Source organism: Acomys minous (genome assembly GCF_964271855.1).
Source record: "Acomys minous genome assembly, chromosome: 8".
NCBI classification, from domain to species: domain Eukaryota; kingdom Metazoa; phylum Chordata; class Mammalia; order Rodentia; family Muridae; genus Acomys; species Acomys minous.
The window spans coordinates 6,639,305-6,655,543 of NC_140489.1; the positions used below are offsets into that span (position 1 = coordinate 6,639,305).

Here is a 16,239-nt window from a genome sequence, read left to right on the forward strand (position 1 = left end):
TTTCATGATTTTAATTTCTTCCTTGAAACGCCCATCTATAATACCTGGTTGCACAATAGGGCCTTGAGAAGTTAATCCATTTCTTCCCAAGATTATTCCTACTGTCCCAGAAGGTAAAAGCTCATAAATGTTATTTTGTAGCATTCGACCTTCAGAGATAGTGTAAGAGATTTATCTGAGGCCAGATCCAAAGCCACACTGCCTTCAGTAGCACGCATTAAATCATCAGCACCTAGTGTTCATCTTTCTACCATCTTGTTACCAAAGAAAGATGGCTCGTATTGTTTGCTGTGGAGCCAGGAGCAGCCCCAATAGATGAATGGACAGGCCCCTTGTTTTGCTTCTGGATGGCAAGAGATTACCCCTTAAGTCTCTCTTGCATTTGCAATCCAAAGACCAATGTTTTCACTTCACACAGCAGCTATAATACCCTGGAAGTTTTGGCATGCTATTGCCATTATGGCCAGAGTCTCCTTGTTCTCACTTCAAGTACTGTTTTCTCCAGAGTTAATGCACCTCTTATTTTGAGGTCTGGAGCTTTTAACCCTACAATTTCTTTGTGAATGGCCAAACTCACCACAATTAAAACACTGTGTGTTTTGATATCTGAGACCTCTAGCTAGGGCCTGTCTTTTGATATTGACATGATGCTCCTGAGAACCAGTTCTGTCTCTTATCCATCCATCTATTGGGGCTGCTCAGGCTTTTAATGGTCTAATTACACTCTGACATTCACTATGTGCATTTTCAAATGCCAAAGTCTGTAACAACTGTTGTCTGACAACAGGGTATGACACAGCTCTGTTTATAGCTGAAATATATCTCTATAAGTAGAGTCTGTGAAGGTTTCTCCAGGGCCTTGTATGACCTCAGTAAATAAAGTAGATCTCTTACCTGCCTCTTCGACCCAATCCCAAGCTCTTAATACTGCACGGTGACACTGTTCTTTCACAAAGTCATCAAACTGAATTTGTTCTTGTAGGTCAGCATGACATCCTTCACCAAGCAGTTGATCATTAACATTTATCCCCCTGATATGTTATGCTATTCCTTTTTTGTAGCTTCATCTCCGCACCACAGCAACCATTGTAATTGCTTCTAACACAGATGACACCAATCTCCACCAATATTAGAGAAAGGGGAATGCATCTCATATGACACAATGCACTTTTTTAAATGCTTTAAGTCTAACATTTCTATTGGATTCCATGTCTTCTCATCATAGGAGGTATCTGTAGCCATCATCATTAGGAGGTGTCTGTTGTACAAATGCCTGGAAAGCTAAAGGTGTCTTTGTGGTTCCAGGAAACTTCTGTGGCAGTGCACTTGGCTCAGTATAACCCCTTTTGTTCTGTAGAGCCTGCTGTTCTTCCTGGCCCTTGCCTCAGTCAGGGGCTCCTGGCACATAGCAGTGAAAATGCATGGAGCAGGGAAGGATGCAATCTGCCTTCTAAACTACTTGTCTTCACTCTTTCATTCTGCAATTAATTTCCACTTTAAGACACCAATCCTGAGAAAGACTCATATCATATATACTCACTTATAATTGGACACTAGCACAAATGGGATGTCCAATTAAAGTCTTTACTTACCAGGAGATTGGGATAGATGTGAGGACTTCCTAACGGAACTCTAGGTGAGAGAAGTATGGGAGAATGTGGAAATAGAAGGATCCAGAGGGTCCTAGAAACCTACGAGAAGAACATCATGATGGGCGGATCTGGACCCAGGGAGGTCCACTCAAACTACTGCACCAACAAAGGACAATACATGTAGTAAACATTGAACTCCTACTCAGATCTAGCCAATGGACAGGACATTCTCCACGGTTATGTGGAGATCAGGGACTGACTCTGTCATGAAGTCTAGTGCCCCATATTTGACCACTTCCCCTTGGTAGGGAGGCCTGGTGGCACTCAGAGTAAGGATAAGCAGGCTACCAAGATGAGACTTGATAGTCTATGACCATATGGTGGGGGAGGAGGTCCCTTTCAGTCACAGACCTAGGGGAGGGGAATAGGGTGAAAGTGGGAGGGAGGAATGGGAGGATACAAGTGAGGGGGGAACAATTGAGATGTAATCTGATAATTAATTAATTAATTAATTAAAATAAAAAACAAAATACAAATTTTTAAAAAGACACCAATCCTGAACTCTTTCCTCTCTCTGGCATTTTTTGTTTTTCAAGCATTTCAAACTTTATAAACAAACTCTCTTGTTGAGACACTAACTCTGCAATCCTTTCCAACAGCAGAGAAGAGATTGAACCTCCTGGTTTTCCTATGTCATCCACAAAGAAAACACAATAGGAAGCAATCCTAGAGTTGGAAAACCTAGGAAAAAGTACAGGAATTTCAGACTCAAGCAACACCAACAGAATACAAGAGATGGAAGAGAGAATCTCAAGTGTAGAAAATACATCAGTCAAAGAAAATACTAAAACTAAAAAGTTTCTGTCACAAAACATCCAAGAAATTTGTCACAAAATGAAAAGATCAAACTCTACCTTAATAGGAGTAGAAGACTTCAATCTCCACAGCCCAAAAATATTTTCAAGAAAATCTTAGAAGAAAACTTTCCCAACCTAAAGAAAGAAATGCTGATAAACATACAAGAAACCTACAGAACTACAAACAGATTGGACAAGAAAAGAAAATACTCCCACCACATAATAATCAAAACACTAAATGTACAGAAGAAAATATTAAGAACTGCAAGGGGAAGAGGCCAAGTCACATGTGAAGGCAAACCCATTGTGATTACACCTGACCTCTCAACAGAGACTATGAAAGCCAGAAAGGTCTGAATGGATGTCATGCAGACACTAAGAGACCACAGATGCTAAAGACAGTACTATACCCAGCAAACCTTTTGATCACCATAGGTAGAGAAAACAAGATATTCCACAGCAAAACAAAGTTTAAACAGTACCTAGCCACAAATCCAGTCCTACAGAAGACACTAGAAGGAAAAATCCAATGCAAGGAGGCTAACTACACCCAGGAAAACATAGGAAATAAATAACCCCGCATCTGCAAAACCAAAAGAAAGGAAACGCACACACACACACACACACACACACACACACACACACACACACACACACTACCACCACAAACATCAAAATAACAGTAATTAACAACCATTTGTCATTAATATCTCTCAACATCAATGAACTAATCTCCCCAATAAAAAGACACAGGCTAACAGAAGGGATACAAAAACAAGACCCATCATTCTGCTGCATACAACAAACACACCTCAGTAAAAAAGTTAAACATTACCTCAGAGCAAAGGGCTGGAAAGATGTATTCCAACAAACAGACCCAAGAAGCAAGCTGCAGTAGCCATTCTAGTACCTAATAAAATAGACTTTGAACCAAAACTAATCAAAAGAGATGGGCAAGCACACATCATATTCGTCAAAGAAAAAATACACAAAAATTACATCTCAATACTGAACATCTATGCCCCAAACTCAGGGTCACCCACACTCATAAAAGAAACATTACTAAAGTTTAAATCACACATCAAACCCCACACATTAATAGTGGGAGACTTCAACACCCCACTCTCACATATAGATAGATCATCAAGACAGAAATTAAATGGATTAAATAATGAAAAAAATAGACATCATGAGTCAAGTGGACCTATCAGATATCTACAGAACATTTCACCCAAACACAAAAGAATATACCTTCTCAGCACCTAAGAGAACTTTCTCCAAAATTAATCATGTACTCAGTCACAAAGCAAACCTCGATAGATACAAGAAGATGTGGGGGAAAAACCTTTGCATCTTATCAGACCACCATGTATTAAATCTGGAACTCAACAACATCAGAAACAACAGAAATCCTACAAACTCGTGACAACTGAACATCTCCCTACTCAATGATTTGTAAGTCTGGGTCGAAATAAAAAAAATAAACTGCCTAAGATTCAATGAAAATGAAGGCACAACATACCCAAACTTATGGGACACAATGAAAGCAGTACTGAGAGTGAAGAACATAACCTTATGCACCTCCATAAAGAAATTGGACAGATCACATACTAGCAACTTAATAGCTCACCTAAATGCTCTAGAACAAAATGAAGCAAACACACCAAAGACGAGTAGATGACAGGAAATCATGAAACTCAGGGCTGAAAATCAATGAATTGGAAACAAAGAGATCAATACAAAGAATCAATAAAACCAAGAGCTGGTTCTTTGAGAAAATCAACAATACAGACAAACCTTTAGCCAAACTAACTAAAAAAAAAACAGACAGAGAGTATCCAAATTAACAAAATCAGAAATGAAAAGGGGGACATAACAACAGACACTGAGGAAGTACAAAGAATCACTAGGTCTTGCTTTAAAGGCCTGTATTCCACAAAATTGGAAACTTTGAAAGAAATGGATGATTTTCTTCATAGATTTCATTTACCAAAGTTAAGATCAGGTAAACAGTTTAACAGTCCTATAGCCACTAAGGAAATAGACGCACTCATTAAAAGTTTCCTAATCAAAAAATAAACCCTAAAGCCAGAAGGTTTTACCACAGATTTCTAACAGACATTCAAAGAAGAGCTATTACCAATACTCTCGAAACTATCCCACAAAATAGAAACAGAAGGAACATTACCAGACTCACTCTATGAAGCCACAGTCACTCTGATACTCAAATTACACGAAAGCTCAATAAAGAACAAGAATCTCAGACCAATTTCACTCATGAAAATTAATGCAAAAATTTTCAGTAAAATACTCACAAACCTAATCAAAGAACCCTTAAAATATATCATCCACTATGACCAAGTAGGCTTCGTCCCATGGATGCAGGGATAGTTCAATATATGAAAATCCATCAATGTAATCTACCATATAAGCAAGCTGAAAGAATCACATGATCATCTCATTAGATGAAGAAAAAGCCTTTGACAAAATCCAACAACACTTCATGATGAATGTCTTGCAGAAATCAGGGATATAATGCCAATACCTAAATACAATAAAGGCTATATACAACAAGCCAATGGCTAATATCAAATTAAATGGAGAGGAACTCAGAGCAATTCTACTAAAATTAGGGACAAGACAAGGCTACCCACTCTCTCCCTATTTCTTCAATATAGTGCTTGACATTCTAGCTAGAGCAGCAGTAAGACAACTAAAGGAAATGAATGGGGATACAAATTGGAAAGGAAGAAGTCCAAGTATTGCTATTCACAGATGATATGATAGTATACCTATGTAACCTCCATAATTACACCAGAGAACTCCTACAGCTGATAAACACCTTTAACCAAGTGGCAGGATACATGATTAATTTTAAAAATTCAGTAGCCCTCCTATATACAAATGACTAAAGCACCCAGAAAGAAATTAGGAAAACTACATCCTTCACAATAGCCACAAATAATATAAAGTATATTGACATAAATCTAACCAAGCAAGTCAAAGACATGTATGATATAAACTTCAAGTCTCTAAAGAAAGAAATTGAAGAAGATATCAGAAGATAGAATGATGTCCCATGCTCATGAATCAGTAGGATTAATAGTAAAAATGGTCATCTTACCAAAATCAATCTGCAAATTCAAGGTAATTCCCATCAAAATATGAACATAGTTCTTTAAATATACCTTTAAAGACCTTGAAAGAACAATTCTAAACTTCATGTGAAAAAAGAAAAACCCATAATAACTAAAACAATCTTATACAATTAAAAAAAAACCCTTCTGGAGGTATTTCTATCCTGGACTTCAAGCTATACTACAGAGTAATAGTAATAAAAAGTGCATGGTACTGGCATATAAATAGACTTGTAGATCAATGGAATCAAACCCAAGACCCAGAAATAAACCCACACACCCATGGAAACTTCATTTTTGACAAAGGAACTAAAATAAATGGCACTGGTATAGCTGGATGTCTACATGTAGAAAAATATAAAATAGATCCATATTTATGACCCTGCACAAAACTCAAGTCCAAGTGGATCAAAGACTTAATCATAAAACTAGATACACTAATTAAAAGAGAAAATGATGGAGAACCTTGAACTCATTGGCACAGGAGACAACTTCCTGAACAGAACACCAACAGCTCAGGCTCTAAGATCAACAATTAATAACTGGGACCTCATGAAACTGAAAAGCTTCTGTAAGGCCAAGGACACTATCAATAGAATGAAGTGACAGCCTATGGACTGGGAAAAGATCTTCACTGATTGCACATCCAACAACGGGCTAATATGCAAATTATATAAAGAACTCAAAATAATAAACACCAACAAACAATATACCCCAATTAAAAATGGGGTATGGAGATAAACAGGATCCTCAATAGAGTTATCTCAAATGGCCAAGAAGCAATTTTAAAAGGCTAAGGAGGATTCCAAGATGGCAGTGCCCACTATGTATCATGTCTAGAGAACAGAGGAAAAGAGACTGTGAAACCGACTGAAAGGCACAACCCAGCAGCACCAACTCCCCCGGCGACCACCCCCATCACAGCTGGAAAACCCCTGTTTCGGAAGTCATAAACTTCGAGCCTACATGCCTATAAATACTGGAGGGAATACAGGAATCCTTGGAAACAAAGGACTGGCACAGTGACCCTGTGAATGAATGGGCTGCTGGTCCAAAACACCGACCTGGGGACTTCTCAGACTGAAAAGCTGGGGAGAATCAGAAACAGTCCCCCCATCCCCATCACAGCTGGGCATCCCCCAAGTTCAGGAGTCACAAACCTCAAGCACCCTGCACTCTGCTGGATACTGGAGTGAGTGAAGGATCCCTGGGGAACAGAGGATGGGTCAGCACAGTGACAGACCGGTAAGTGAATGGGCTACTGATCCAAAATACCAACTCTGGAGCTCCTCAGTATGAACAGTTGGGGAAGATCAGACCAACCACCCCACCCCCATCCTGGCCAGATGTCCCCTGGGGTGGGGATTCACAAGCTCTAAGCACCATGCACTGGTTCTGAGTACTGGAGCGAGTATTGGCCCCCTGAAGAACAGAGGATCAGCACAGTGAAACCAATACAGCATTCTGGCCCCAAGCCACTCTTCTGCTGCGGCTGATCCCTCTGAGGAGAACAAGCAGTCAGAGGAAACCTGTTGAGTCCCAGATCCCAGGTGGCAGATCTCAGATGAATAGCTCAGATGAATCTAGCTCCAGAAGGACAGTGTCTGCCAAATCAGTAAACAAAGCAGCTACCTTCTAAAGGGACTCGCCCCCTTGACTGCCAGCTTAGAAGATGGCTAAGAGAAAGAGTAAGAAGACAACCAACAAAAACCAGCACAGCATGGCTCCACCAAAATTGCCAGGCAACAATGGACATTCTAATGCAGCTGAATCTGAGGGAAATGATCTTAAAGCTATGCTTATACAGTTATTTGAGAATTATAAAGAGGAAATTAATAGATTCTTCCAAGAATTACAGAAAAATACAAACAAATGAATAGAGGCCATCAAGGAGAAACAGGAGACCACAATCAAACAGGTGGCAGAAATGAGTAAAGCTGTTCAAGACATGAAAACTTGAATTAGAATCAATTAAGAAAACACAAACTGAATAGGAAGGGACAAGTAAGAGGATAACTACTGAGATGTAATCTGAATAAATTACTTAAAGAAAAAAAGAAAACACAAACTGAGAAAACCCTGGAAATCGAAAACTTAAGAGATCAGGAATTGAACAGGTAAGTATTGCCAACAGAATTTAACAATGGAGGAGAGAGTCTCAGGCCTGAAGATACAATCAAAGACATTATACACCTCTCAAGTAAAAATATAAAACAGAGAAATTTGTGGTACAAAACATCCAAGAAGTCAAGGACACCATGGAATGAAAGGCATAATCTCAGGATTATAGGAATAGATGAAAAAGAAGATGCCAGGTTCCAAGAACCAGAAAATATTTTCATGAAAATATTAGAAGAAAACTTTCCCAACCTAAAGAAAGAAATGCTGATAAATATACAAGAAGCCTACAGAACAGCAACTAACTAGACTAGACCAGAAATAAAATTCCTCCTACCACATAATAACCAAAACACTAAATCTTCAGAAAAATAAAGGATATTAAAAGCAGCAAGGGGGAAAGGCCAAGTAATATATACAGGCAGACCTATCAGAATCACACCTAACTTCTCAACAGAGACCATGAAAGCCAGAAGAACTGGGGCTGATGTCATGCAGACAAGACGAAACCACAGATGCCAACCCAGACTACTAGATCCAGAAAAACTTCCAATCACTATAGATAGAGAAAACAAGATATTCCGTGACAAAACCAAATGTAAACATTATCTATGCACCAACCCAGCTCTACAAGAAGATGTTAGAAAAAAAATCCCAACACAATGAAGTCAACTACACCAAGGAAACACAGTATATAATCTCACAACAGCAAAACCAAAACAGACACAGCCACACACAATTACCACCAACTCCACATAAAAGGATGCAACAACCATTGGTCACTAATATCTGTAAACATCAGTGGCCTCAACTCTCCAATAAAAAGACACAGACTAACAGAATGGCTGACAAAAACAAGACCATACGTTCTACTGCATACAAGAAACACACACCAGCTGCAAAGATAGACATTACCTGAAGGGAAAGGGCTGGAAAAAGATTTTCCAAGTAAACAGACCCAAGAAGCAAGCTGGAGTAGGAATTCTAATATCTAATAAAATAGACTTTCATTTAAAATTAATCAAGAAAGATGGGGAAGGACACTTCGTTCTCATCAAGGAAAAATGCACCAAAAGGACATTACAATCCTAAATATCTATGCCACAAATACAAGGGCAGCCACATTCTTAAAAGAAACACTTTTAAAGCTAAAATAACACATCAGCCCAAACACATTAATAGTGGGAGACCTCAGTGAAGCTTACTTGGTCATGTCAACTACTAGTCTATTTTATCACAAGAATATACATCCTAGGTGTAACAGATAGATATGATCCTATAGATAGATAAGGTATAATAGATGAGATCTTCAAAGCCTCAGAGACCTACAGAATACGGCTTTTAATATTTTAAAGATTATTTGGCAATTAGACAGGTTAACTCCTGGCAACACCCAGACTACCTCAAGAAGATGATGAGCATCAAAGAACCTCCTTATGGAGATGGCTTCAAATGTGGCAAACAAGTCTCTGGGCAAAACGTCCTTGTTTTTGCCACAGACAGAATTCTGCCTGAAAATGGACAAGCTTGGATGCAGGCAGAGTCAACGACCAAACTCTGCCAAGACAGGGTAAGCAAGTTATCAAAAGTTCCTGCCTCACAAATATGTCTGTCAGATATGTTGGGTCATAAGTCTGAAGATGATTCTCAAATGTAACAGAGAGTTTTGGATGACTGTTCAGGCAACAAACTGTCTCTGCCTCTTTTTCCCCCTCACTTTAGAAGCTGCTAACCTGCACTTCTGGTTCACTCAAGTAATTAAGTTTCATTCCTTCTCAAGTCTCTGATAGGATTGAAGACCAGATAGTTCAGTCTTACAATTAACCTTAGTTGTTTAGGAGTTAAGATGTTTTTAGGTCTCAATAGATGTTTTACATTGACAGAGATGAGATATGATAGATATTGATTCTAATTCAGAATTTTAGAATCACCAAGAAAGATGTTTTCTCCAAGGTTGCCAAATACAATTAGCCAAAACACCATGAGTGTAGCACTCATATAGTCCCTGATTGCCTCATAGTTCTTCTTGCTGCATGTAATTTTTATTTATATGTAATAATATAAATGTATATGCCAAAAAATAAAATCTTTAGAAAAAACAATAGTGGGAGACCTCAACACCCCACTTCCACCAACCACAGATCATTGAGGCAGAAACTAAATAAAGAAATGATTATTCTGACAGAGGTCATGAATCAAATAGACCTAACAGACATCTACAGAACTTTTCACCCAAATGCAAAAGAATATAGCATCTTCTCAGCACCACACAAAACCTTCTCCAAAACTGACCATATAATCAGTCACAAAGCAAGCCTCAATTGATAGCAAAAAATTGAAATAATCACGTGCATCTTATCAGACCACCAAGTCTAAAGCTGAACTACAACAACTATAGAAATAACAAAAAAACATACAAACACATGGAAACTGAACAACATCCTACTCAATGACAACTGTGTCAGGGATGAAAGAAAGAAAGAAAGAAAGAAAGAGAGAGAGAAAGACTTCCTAGAACTCTTCTGAGGACTAGGGGAGGGGGATAAGATGAGGGAGGGAGGGGGATACAATCAGGGTATGAAGAATTCAAACTGCAAAACAAGCAGGAATCTTACATTGCTAATCCCACTACAGAGGAGTAACTTGGAGACAGGCTGAGACATGACTAGCTAGGCAAAGATAATGCTTCCTGTTGGTTACAGAATCCCTGTAAATTATTATTAGATTCCATTCTTCATATGCCACGAATAAAGATGTACAGATGTCTTTTTTTTTCTGCACACACAAAGAGCAGAGAACCAGCCTTAATTGTTCTGTGCATCACATGCACCTCGTACATTTATAACTTTAGGACTGTGTAATGCTTTTGAGAAATTACATGTTTTCAGAGCAAAAGAACCGCACACTGATGCTGGGTCAGACCTGACAGGATTCATTCTCTCAGCATGTCGGACACTGACATCCTGCATCCTTCATGCTCCAGCACAAAATGCTTCAGTTGCTGGTCCTCAGCTCCCAGGACAGCTTCAAAGAAGGTTTTCAGTCCCAATTGGTTCAGCATTTCTGACTGTCCTGCACAGGATTTTAAGTAAGCCTGGGCTTCCTCAACACTTAGGAACTAGAATGCAAATGCTATTCCTAGCTTGTTTAACCATTTTCCCCAATTTTATTTGGGCCCCTTCAAAGGTATTATTTGTCCCAAATCATCCAAAAGAAACCTTAAGAGAATGATGCCTGAATTTCTTTTAAGGGGCGTTGGTAGGTCTTTAGTTGTTTTCTTAGGCTATAGAGGGTTATTTTCAATGGGAGTTGGTTATAAGTTATTATTGGTCTTATTTAGAGAGAAAACAAGGTTGGACTCAGGGATGCCTCTCCTTTCCTTTATCTTTCATTCTTAGCTTTGGAGATAGGGGTTGAAAAGAAAGAAGGGAGAATAAGAAAATATATAGGGATGCTAGGACAAAAAGTAGATTATTCAATCTAATCCTCTACTTAAGGCCTTAATTGCTACTCACAAGGTTACTTTTAATTCACTGGTATAGCATTTTGTATATAGATGCAAAATAAGTTTAACTTTAGATAACTTACACACATATATATACACATATATATACTTCTACTCTAATATATGTTATTGTACCCATACAACTCAATTATAATTATAATACAAGGTTTAGGATAAGTAAGTCACACAAGTTAATTGTTAGTTGATCAAATAATGGTCATATCAATTACTGGTCTATTTTTATCACAAGAATATACATCCTAGGTTTAGCAGATAGATATGATTCTATAGAAAGATAAGGTAAAATAGTTCCAAAACCTCAGAATATGGCACTTAAAGATGTTTTTATTATTTCAAAGATACATTTATAATGAGACAGGTTAACTCCTGGAAACACTCGCCTACCTCAAGATGATGAGCATCAAAAAACCTCCTTATGGAGATGGCATCAAATGTGGCAAACAATCCACTGAGTGAAATGTCCTCACTTCTGCCACAGACTGAATTCTGCCTAAAAATGGGCAAGCTTGGATGCAGGCAGAGTCGACAGCCAAACTCTGCCAACACAGGGTAAGCAAGTCCTCAATAGTGTCTGCTTCAGAAATATGTCTGTCAGATATATTAAGCCAGAAGACTGAAGATGATGCTCCAATGTTACAGAGAATTTTGAGTGAATGTTCAGGCAGCAAACCATGTCTATCATCTTCTCATTTGGGAAGCTGCTAACCTGTACTCACAGTATACTCAGGCAATTAATTTTATTCCTTCTCAAGTGTCTGAAGCGGTTGAAGATCAGATAGTTTAGTCTTACACTTAAGCTTAGTTGCATAAGGGTTAAGATGTTTTTAGGTCTCGATAGATGTTTCAAGTTGATAATGAAGAGATAAAATAGATATTGATTTACATTCAGAATTTTAGACTCACCAAGATAGGAAAGATGTTTTCTTCAAGGTTGCCAAATACAAAAAGCCAAAACACTATGAATGTAACACATACACACATGCACACACGCATGCGCACACACACACACGTGTGTGTAATAATATAAATGTATATTTTAAATTTATTTAATAAAAAAAGAATTCCTGGAATTCAGTGAAAATGAATGCACAACAAATCCAAAGTTTTGAGACACAATGAAAACAGTGCTAAGAGGAAAGTTCATAGCACTAGGTGCCTTCATAAAGAAATTGGAGACATTGCGTACGAGCAACCTAATGGAACACCTGAAAACCCTAGGGGAAAAAAGAAGCAGACACACCCAAGGGGAGTAGATGGCTAGAAATAATCAAACTCAGGCCTGAAATCAATGAGTTAGAAATAAAGAAAACAATTCAAAGAAACCAAGAGCTGGTTCTTTGAGAAAATTAACAAGATAGACAAACCTGAGTCCAACTAACTAAATGCTGAGGAAATCCAAAGAATCATTAGATCCTATTTCAAAAGCCTATATGCCACAAAATTTGAAAATCTAAGTGATATGGAACATTTTCTTGAAAAATTCCACTTACCGAAGTTGAATCAAGAGCAGGCAAACAAATTAAATAATTCTATATTCCCTAAGGAAATAGAAGCAGTCATCAAGTCTCCCAAACAAAAAAACCCAGGACACAGAATTCTACCAGACATTCAAACAGAACTAATATCAATATTCCTCAAACTATCCACAAAATAGAAACAGAAAGATCACTACCAAAATCATTCTATGAAGCCACAGTCACCTTAATACCTAAGGCACACAAAGACTCAATGAAGAAAGAGAATTGCAAACCAATTTCCTTTATGAACCGTGATGCAAAAATACTCAGTAAAATTCTGGCAAACTGAATCCAACATCACATCAAAAATCTCATCCATCATGACCTTCATCCCAGGCTTCATCCCAAGCATGCAGGGGTGGTTCAATATACAGAAACCCATCAATGTAATCAATCATATAAACAAGATGAAAGAAAAAACACAAGATCATCTCTTTAGATGCTGAAAAAGCATTTGACAGAATCCAACACCCTTTCATGTTAAAAGTCTTAGAGAGATTGAGGATACAAGACACATAGTAAAGGCAATATACAGCTAGCCTATAGCCAACATCAAACTAAATGGAGAGAAACTTAAATCAAGTCCACCGAAATCAGGGTCACGATGACACTGCCCACTATCTCCATTTCTCTTCAACATAGTACGTGAAGTCCTAGCTAGAGCAATAAAACAGCTAAAGGATATCAAGGGGACACAAGGAACAATCAAATAAGCAGCATTCCTCCATAATATGTGCTTCAGCTCCTGCTTATGTTTCTGCCCTGACTTCCTTTAGAGATTAATTGTAAGTTATAAAGTAAAATGAACCCTTTCTTCCCCATGTTGTTTCTGGTTTTGACATTTATCACAGTAACAGAAAAGCAAACTATAATAAACACGTGTATTTTTCCTGGCAGTGCCCACAGTAGGTATGGCAGAGGTGATCTTCAGACCCAGACCATGAACATTGCAGAAGAGCCACAGAGAAAGCAGAAGTGTAGAAAGGTAAGTTGATTGTATGGTCGTGATCCACAGTAGCTCTGCGTAGCTGGGAAGCTACAAGAAGGGCCAGAGCTTCCCCTGGGAGATCAAATTCTGTCACACTGCATCTGAAAAAAACATATTGCATGACAGGAGAGGACTAAGACCCAGGCAGGCAATAGTCTGTGGTGGGTAAACAGGAAAGTCCATGAGGGCCCCAACTGTGGGCTGGGAAGGCATCTTCCATGCTCCTGTCAGTAGCTGAGATGCTACAGCAGAAGCAGGTGTTCTCTGGGGAGCCTGGGGCAACCTTACCCCTCCTTCTCTCGAGAGGCCACTTGAGATAGACCTGAGAGAACAGAGGCTCTGAGCAGAGGTGGGGCCTGAGGAGCTAAGATCTAGAACTCCTCCATAGAAAGGGACCAAGAGAATGAGGAAAGCTGGCCCTCTCCTGTTCCCTATTCCTAGAGCTCCAAAGCACAGTATAGGAGGAGAGCCTTGAGACTACGGCACACTCCTTCTCCTGCTCACCCCTCGTTCCCCTGTCCCTGGGTCTCTAAGCCATAGACACCACCTTTCCTACTCACCCACTTACCTGTGTCCCCAGGTCCAGGTCCCCAGGCGACAGTCACCTCCCTTCCTGCTCACTCCAACCCATCTGTGCCCCTCAGGTCCTTACCATAGTCATATACCTAACCTGGGGCTATAAGCATCTATACTCCCCAAACACCTACAGCTGACCTGGAGGGCTCAGCTTTGAACAAACTCACATAAGTAAACATAGACTCTCCCCTATCTTGGGTTGTCCCCCACATCAGGAGGAGAGCTTTGGCAAAGAGCCTTCTCTTAGAGCACTGAAGTCCTCCCTTGTACTGCTCAGAATGAGCTGAGATACCTCCCCCCCCCCTTGCTGAGAACCAGCTCTGATGGTGACCAGGAGGGGACATGTCCAGCTTGGGCATGGGTGACAAAGCACCAGAGATTCTGGACTATTGGGACATTCTGTGACACCTGAAATTTTAATTTAGGTCACTTTCCTGCTATAGAGAAGGGATCAGAAAGCAAAGAGCAGTGAGCAGTCTGAGTGCCTGACAGGCTGGTGCACTACAGAGTACTCATGATGGATGAGGTACCTCCATGGCTGCCCAAGGAAGGGCACTGTCCCCCACCTCCATCACAGACCCATAGCTGATAAACACTCAGACGCAGGCGAGTGACAGACAGCAATAGCTCTACCTCCACCTGCTCTTATTTTAAAAAGAAGAAAAGCCAGGCGTGATGGCGCACGCCTTTAATCCCAGCACTCGGGAGGCAGAGGCAGGCGGACTGCTGTGAGTTCGAGGCCAGCCTGGTCTACAAAGAGAGCCCAGGACAGCCAAGGCTACACAGAGAAACCCTGTCTCAAAAAACCAAAATAAATAAATAAATAAATAAATAAATAAATAAATAAATAAAAAGAAGAAAAACCTCACAGGCTCCAGACCTCTGGTGATTGCTTTGAGAAAAATCATTGGTCCCTGACTAGAGAGAAGTCTGACAGTTTAGGGGACAGGATATCCATGCTCTGTGGCTAGCATGAGCTTTGAGAATCAGAGTCTTTGTGGTCTGCAACTGTTGTAAGGTTTTGACTGAGCAGTGAACCACAGTGCTAGCTGGGGCCACAGTGACTCATGGCTCTACAAAAACCCTGTTTGGAGCTTTCCAGGGGCAGGCAGCCTGGCAGCTATGCGGAGGTAAAGGAGCTTGAGGAAGCTGAGGAAGAAGGGTAGATCTGAGAGGAAGGGTAACTTTCTGGAGGGCAGAAGACAGTGCAGAGAGCGGGGGGCAGTTACTGTGGACAGGTCCTAGGTTCCTGGATGGGGAAAGAATGAGCAATCCCAGGCATCAGAAGGCGCTGTGCCCTGCCCAGTACTATGAGGAGGATCCCAGGCCAAAGCAGGCAGATGGGGTTAGCTGAGTACAGGTAGACTCGACTCCCTCCTCCTTCTGTTTTTAGAGGGTCTCATTATGCTAGCACAGGCTAGCCTGAAAAACACCATCCTACAGGTCTGCCCATGCAGCTGAGCTAAGATGGAGGTCTCACCAAACAGCTGAGTTTCTGAGGCTTGGAGCCCGCTGGAGGCTCCAAGGGACTTTGGGCTGGGTTTTGTATGGGCCTGGATATAGAGTCACCTCACCGTGCATATAACTACTTCGATGTCTGGGGCCAAGGGACCACGGTCACCGTCTCCTCAGGTGAGTCCTATGTTTGAGCACTGTGGTGTTTGAATGAGCCAACTCAGGCTGTGGTGATGGTTTTAGTATGGGGAGAGAGGCAGAGCAGAGGCCGTGCTACTGGTACTTCGATCTCTGGGGCCAGGGAACCATGGTCACTGTCTCCTCAGGTAAGATCTCCTCTATCAGCTCCTACCTTCTCTGACTGGCAACTAGCCAAGTCTCCGCAGTATCTATGTGTAGTCCAGTGTGTCCAGTACAGACGGGGGTCAGGTTTTCATTTGGGCGGCATCAGGGACTGTGTCCCTGTGCAATGT

General features: G+C 40.3%; 1 gene segment (V, D, J or C); it reads left to right on the forward strand.

Moving 5' to 3' along the window:
• LOC311603962 (Ig gamma-1 chain C region secreted form-like) overlaps window positions 1-16,239 on the forward strand; it is a 615,341-nt gene that overhangs the window by 519,766 nt on the left and 79,336 nt on the right. Inside the window, exon 3 of the C gene segment in view lies at window positions 16,029-16,092.